Here is a 7,681-nt window from a genome sequence, read left to right as displayed (position 1 = left end):
AAATGTGCGGTAAAAGGGCGGGGCCGTTGGAAACGCCAGACGTGATTGGCTTAGCCAACAACGTCACAAGCCCCGCCTTCTGGCCTTCCGCAGGACGTCCTGGTACCGCCTTCTTCTACAGGCCCTACCCGGGCTTTCGCAATACCTCCTGTTCAGAGGTGCGGTAAAAAAGACGGCCCCTCTCATTGGCCGATTCATAAGAGACTGTTCGGTCATTTGTTACCATAACAACCCATTCAGGGAAGCCAATAGGCTTGGGGGAGGCTGTTCCCGTGGCCCAACCCAACCAGTTTAAGGGAAAAGCTCAGCCGTTCCCTGTCTTCGTCCCTCCCTCCGCAATCCTCTAGCCACTGAGCAGTTCCGTCAATCGTCCTACCTCCCTCCTGCCCGGCATCCGCGGCCAAGCAGTGGGGGCCGAGGGGAACCAAGGTTTTCAGCCCGCCTCACCCCACCTCGCTGCTAGTGATTCAGGTGCTTCTCATTGCGAGAGCCAGGGAGGGTCCAGCTGCGGGGCAGATTGTCCCTCCCGGAACTGAGCCCGGAATGAGATGCTGAATTACTCCCGACCTGAGAAAGAGTCGCTGGAAATGGACTCCAGCACAGTGCTTCCCACAAACAAAAACATCTAGGCCGGCTTTCTTGAGTCGAATCCCTAGGAAAATGCTTTTATTTAAGAGGTTGTGTGCAAAAGGCTTTTCCCTAGGGATTTGGCGATCTGGGGGAGCCTGCCCAGATTTGTAGGAAGGGTTTCTCAGAATGGCCACATCCAGCCTCGAGCCTGATAGCTTCTCCCTCTCGGGCTTCACTTTCGAAACAGCCTAAGAATACGCTATTTGGGGCACGCAGGAAAAAAAAATACACATTTTTCTTGCAAGTGTCTTATTAGACCTTTAAAATCCTGTTTGGAGGCTGGTAATGATGGTCTCGAAACAAAGCATTCAAATAGTTGTGCCGTGGAGCTTCATCATAGCACGACAAACTGAGAGGGTGTGTTTTGTTTTGTTTTGTTTTTTGTTTTGAGGTAGTCTAAAAAAAAAAAAAAGGTATTAATTACATAAAATTTGCTTCACGATTGTCCTCCTTTGCCTACTAGGCTCTGCAGAGATACTTTGTTCCCCCGTAGATACCGCTCTTAATGAATTCCTTTATTTGTCGCATATAAAGAAACATTTTCATGTCTCATTTTTGTTTGGCTTTGAGTTTTTTAAAGCAACTTTATTGAGGTATAATATACTGTAAACTACACATACTTAAAATGCACAAGACTGTTTGACATGATAATGAGCTTGCATGTGATACCTCATATGAAAGAGAAGTAAAAACCTGGGGAAGAGAGTGGTCTTTTCTCGTTTGAAGCTAAGAAATATTGTTGAATAGGTTTTATGGATTTCAGTAATTTCATACCACAGTTAGTGGTGATATTTGTTTATTTAATAGACTCTAGCCCTCCTCCACCACCCCCTGTGGAGCCAGGGACCTGAACTCACCACCCTGGTTTTAATACCTGAGATGAGATCAAGACCCAACCACCCAACTGAGCGCTTGTGGCTATTTAGATGTCATAGACACAGTTAAAATAAAGGAACTTTCAAAGTTCCTGTTTTCTGGAGGGAAATGTGGAGGTAAAGTAATCCTCCAATAGTTTTCCTTATACTTTTAAAGGCGAATATAGTTACTAAACTTTGAGTTATAAAAGCTGTCTATCTTTAGGGCACCTGGGTGGCTCAGTGGGTTAAAGCCTCTGCCTTGGGCTCAGGTCATGGTCCCAGGGCCCTGGGATCAAGCCCGGCATTGGGCTTTCTGCTCAGCGGGGAGTCTGCTTCGTCCTCTCTGCCTACCTCTTCTGCCTGCTTGCGATCTCTCTGTGTCAAATAAAATAATAAAATCGTTTTAAAAAAAAAAAAAAGCTGTCTATCTTTTGTTATTTGTTGAAAACCTGTTAACAGCCAAGTGCGCTTTAAAAAAATGTTTTCGGGGTGCATGGGTTGCTCAGCTGGTTAAGCACCAAACTCTTGACTTTGGCTCAGGTCATGAGCTCAAGGTCCCTATATACATCCTTTCTTCATGCTCTGTGCTCGGTAGGGACTCAGCTTGAGAATTTTCCCGCTCTCTCTCTGACTTTCCCTCCTGTTTGTGTGGGCTCATGCTCTCTCTCTGTCTCAAATAAATAAAATCTTTTTTTAAAAAATTAAAGATGTATTTACTCATTTGAGAGAGAGAGAGAGCATGCACACAAGTGGGGTAAGGGGCAGAGAGAGAGAATAACAAAACAGACTCCAGCTAAGCCAGGAGCCCAACATGGGTCTGGATCTGACAACCCATGAGATCAGGACCTGAGCTGAAACCAGGAGTCAAGAGGTTTAATCAACTGAGTCACCCAGGTGCCCCAGTAAATAAATCTTTAAAAAAATAAAGGGTCACCTGGGTGTCTCAGTCATTTAAGGGTCTGCCTTCTGCTCAGGTTATGATCCCAGGATCCTAGAATCGAGCCTGGCTCTCTGCTGAGTGGGGAGCCTACTTCTCCATCGTCTTCTGCTTGCCATTCACCCTGCTTGTGCTCTCTCTATCAAATAATTAAATAAAATATTTTTAAAATAATAAAAAATTAAGGTTTTCAAAGCTTTTATTGGCTTCTATTGTATCCCTCACATAGTGCACTGAATCAAATTGGTGTATCCTCAAAAGGCAAGAAAAACTCAAGTGCTATAGCAATCTTTTTCAAATCATATGCTAAACTACAACAAGAATCTTTTTTGTTTGCTTATTTCATTTTTAAGTAAGCTCATTGCCCAACATGGGGCTCAAACAGACAACTGAAGATCAAGAGTTGCATGCTCTACCCACTGAGCCAGCCAGGTGCCCCAAGAATTTTTTTTTTGTACCCTTAGGACAGACCGCAGATTAGATAATTAGTATTTTTAAATATGCAAATAAGTGAATACAAACTTCCCCCATAACAGTTTCAGTGCCAATTCTTTCATCAGAATATGCAACTAATGCATACACGCTTTGCATCAACCTTAAGCCCCAGTTATCTGCCCTCTCTATGCTAGGTGCCATGGTGAACATGGTATGCCCTTTGCCAGGCCTTAATGAAGTTTATAGTCCAATTTTATGATCTCATGGAATAATGTGAAAAAGGACTGCATCGAACAAGGAAATAGTGGGTATACCAGATCTCTTTTCAAAAATCAAACCCACTAATTATTGTGTTTCCACAAAATATGAACCCTTTCCATTTTTTTGAGGAAAATAACTATACTTGTCAGTTGGCTCACAGAATGTTTACAAGAGGATTTAATTCCTCCCAAAACAACCTCTGTTCTAGGCAATCAAGTAACCTTCTGATGTAAATAATTAATTAGCACTGCCATCAGGTGGAATTTCCCCTTTAATATGTGAATCCATATGTGTAAATAATACGCAGGAATAATATCTACACACACACACACACAGTTGACCTGTGAGCAACCTTGGGGGTTGGGGCACTGACCACCCACATGGAGGAAAATCTACGGATAACTTTAACTCCCCATATATTTAACTACTAATAGCCCACTATTGACCAGAAGCCTTACCCATTACATAAACAGTCAATTAACACATACTTTTGTTTGTTAGATGTTAGTTTGTTAGATGTAGTCATACTGTAGTCTTACAATAAACTAAGCTCGAGGGAAAAAAAATGTTAAGAAAATCATAAAAAAGAGAAAATACACTTATAATACTGTAAAAAATCCACCTGTAAGTGGACCCACGCAGTTCAAACCTGTGTTGTTCAAGTGCCAACTGTACATGTGTGTGTATATATGTCTCTGTGTGTGTATATATATAAAAAATATTTATATGTTGGGGTGCCTGGGTGGCTCAGTGGGTTAAGCCTCTGCCTTCGGCTCAGGTCATGATCCCAGAGTCCTGGGATTGAGCCCCACATCCAGCTCTCTGCTCAGCGGGGGGGGGGGGGGGGGCCTGCTTCCCCTCCCCCACCAGCTGCCTGCTTCTCTGCTTACTTATGATCTCTCTCTCTGTCAAAAAAATGAATAAAATCTTTTAAAAAATAAAATAAAATATTTATACATTATACATAATATACCTTCTTACTAAAAACATTAACGAGCATTTTACCTATTTAAACATTCTTTAAAAAAAAAAAAAAAGATTTTTGGGGTGCCTGAATGGCTCAGTCAATTAATCATCGGCCTTCAGCTCTGGTCATGATCCCAGGGGCTTGGGATGGAGTCCTGTGTGGGTCGTCTTACTCAGTGGGGAGTCTACTTCTCCTTCTCCCTCTGCCGTTCCCCCTGTGTGTGCTCTCTCTTGCTCACTCTCTCTCAAATAAATAAATAAAATCATTAAAAATAAAGAAATAAAATCCTTATTTTAAAAATAAAATTTAAAAGTCCTTATTTATAAAAAATAAGGATTTATATTTATTTATTTGAGACAGTGATAGAGCACAAGTAGGGTCTGGGGCAGAGGGAGAGGGAGAAGCAGACTCCCAGCTGAGCAGGGAGTCTGACATGAGGCTCACCCTAGGACTCCAAGATCACAACCTGAGCCAAGGGCAGATTCTTAACTGAGCGAGCCACCCAGGCACCTACCTATTTAAACGTTCTTTATTGTTTACACATTTTATGATTGCAAAAGTCATTCATACTTATTCCAAAAAATTCAAATACAAGTATGTAAGTAAAATATGGAAGTTCTCCCTCTCTTTCCTTGGCAACAACATAACTACCGTTCACAGTCTAATGTGCATTGTTCCATGCTTTTTTCAATGAACACACAAACAAGATGTGTATAACTCTTTATTTTTGATCTTTACTAAAATAGGATGCTTATATGTAGTTTGCTACTTGCTTTTTTAAGCAGGGTATCATGGACATTCTTTCATGAGCAGTCCTAAAACTATGAAGTTTGAAACATCTGTTTTTCAGGTTTATGACTTAGGAAGATAACTATCACAAGAGTGAAGTCATTCTGGTGTTAGCTCTAAAGGAGACTCTAAAATTGGCATGTAGGGGCTCCTGGATGGTTTAGCCGGTTAAGCAGCCGCCTTCAGCTCAGGGCCTAATCCTAGGTCCTGGGATCTAGCCCCAAGTCAGGCTCCCTGCTCAGCGGAGAGCCTGCTTCTCCCTCTTCCTCTGCCTGCCTCTCTGCTACTTGTTTTCTCTCTCTCTCTCTCTTTCTCTCTGTCAAATAAATAAAATAAAATATTTTTAAAAAATAAAACTGGTATGTAGTAGACATTTGGTAAATATTTGTCGACTGATCTAGACCTTCTGGCTTCAATTTCACCTTGCTGTCCCTGTTGTGTTCCTCTGGTCCAAACAGGCAAATACAGGATTAGCTAAGCACCTACAATAGAGGTTGGACTTGACATTACAGAGTTTAGAGATAGGGATTGTCAGGGAGGGAGGCTGACTGACAATTCAAGTGTTATGAAAACCAGTCCATAGTTTGGGTGCTTAACATTGTTATTTTGTCAGCAATGCTAGTCTTAGCAATATTTTCACACATTTTCAGAAAAATATGATTAAATGGAAATAATTTCTCAATTTAAGTTTTGCCCCTATATATTTATCTTAACCATTTGCCATTTCCTTCCAGTTGTGGATAAAAAAGCAAAAACACATGCAGTAAATGAATGCTAACAGAAAACCTCCCAAATATTATTTCATAACAAAGTATAGATAGATCTTCTCACAAAAAAGCTGTTTGGTTTTGCATTTGTTCATTCGGCATGACCCCTGTTGTCAAGGAGCTCATAGTCTGCTGGGTGAGATAAACAAGTACACCAAAAATTACCATACAGGATGATAAGAGTCATACCAGACAGTGTGAAAAGATAGCAATATAGACTGGGAGCATGTAAGAAGTGTCTAAATCAGACAGGACTGAATTGGAGTACCTAAATTAAGGAAGAAAAGGACAAAACAAAACAAAGTCCAGAGGTAGATCAAGGTTTTGTGGGGGCTCAAAACATATACAATTTGGAAGATATTCTTGGAGAAAACAAACACAATATTATAAATATAAAATTTTATGGCCTGTGTAAGGGAAATTTCGCTGACTTCACTGCATATCCACCAGTTTGAAGATCCTATTCAAAGGAAATAGATCTTTGAAATCCGAAAGAGATCAAAATGTGTGTAGGAGAGTTTATAAGATAAGAACCAATCATAAGTAACCTCTTATGAGCTTTATAGTACAAGAAATGGGAGTCCACTGAAGGATTTTTTTTTTTAAGATTTTGTTTATTTATTTGACAGAGATCACAAGTAGGCAGAGAGGCAGGCAGAGAAACAGGGAAGCAGGCTCCCCACAGAGCAGAGAACCGGATGCAAGGCTCCATCCCAGGACCCTGAGATCACGACCTGAGCTGAAGTCAGAGGCTTTAACCCACTGAGCCACCCAGGCACCCCCACTAAAGAATTTTTATGGGGGGAATGGCCAGACGTTTTTATCAAAAAGATAATTCTGGCAGTGCCAAGTTTAGTAAAAATTAAATTACATTTCTTTAAAAACACTTAGGGTTCTCTTTTTATGTGTTTAAGTGAAAAAATGATGTAGTTATAGTACCAGGTAAATTTCATGGCGGGGGGGGGGGTAAAGTGGATATACATTATATTATTTTGACAAGTACGTTTGTATACAAAATTTACTCTTAGAATTACATGAATTAGGGGCGCTTGGCTCAATGGGTTGGGCCTCTGCCTTCGGCTGGGGTCATAATCTCAAGATCCTGGGATCTAGCCCCGCGTCGGGCTCTCTGCTTGGCGGGGAGCCTGCTTCCTCCTCTCTCTGCCTCTCTGCCTACTTGTGATCTCTGCCTGTCAAATAAATAAATAAAATTAAAAAAAAAAAAAAGAATTACATGCATCGTTTTCTAAAATTCATTTTCCAGACTGTGTAGTGGCTGAAGTTCCTATGAATCAAAATAAAAAGCTTTATTCTTATCACTTAAGGGTTTCTCTGGTACTTACTGACTGTTGCTTTGAGAGGCCCAGTTCATCTAATTCCAAGACTGTTCTGTGCCAGAAAATAATTTAGGCCAAGGCAAGAATAGAGTCTGTTATCAGATAACTCAGTATGTACAGGTATTGCTTGGAGAAACCTTAGCTCAGAATTGTGGTTTAAAGCATGGAGTCTGATGGAGTCCTGTCTGCAGCAACTTCTTATCCTGATGGCTATAAGACAGTCACCTAACTTCTTTAAGGCCCCATTTTCCTATAAAGAAAGGACTTAATGACAACTCTCACTTCTTAAGGTTATTACAAGGATGAAGTGAGATGATATACTTTTGCATGACTTAACCATGGTATATTTGACCCAGCAATTCCACTTCTAAGAACATAAGACAGATTTACTCATGCATATGGGAAATAAAATGTGTATTTTAGAAGAGTATTCATTTTGGCATGGCTTGAAGTTGCAACTCATTGAAAATAATAGAAATGTCCATTAGAAGGGAATGGGTTAAGTTAAGGTACATCTGTGCAATAGAACAGCACTTCTCAAACTTTTTAGCCTCAGGACCATGTTACACTCTTTTTTTTTAATTTTAGAAATTTTTTTTTAAGATTTTATTTATTTATTTGAGAGAGAATGAGTGAGAGAGAGCATGAGAGAGGAGAAGGTCAGAGGGAGAAGCAGACTCTCCAAGAAACTGGAAGCCCGA

Source organism: Mustela nigripes, chromosome 1 (assembly GCF_022355385.1).
Source record: "Mustela nigripes isolate SB6536 chromosome 1, MUSNIG.SB6536, whole genome shotgun sequence".
NCBI classification, from domain to species: domain Eukaryota; kingdom Metazoa; phylum Chordata; class Mammalia; order Carnivora; family Mustelidae; genus Mustela; species Mustela nigripes.
This window is presented reverse-complemented; position numbering follows the sequence as displayed.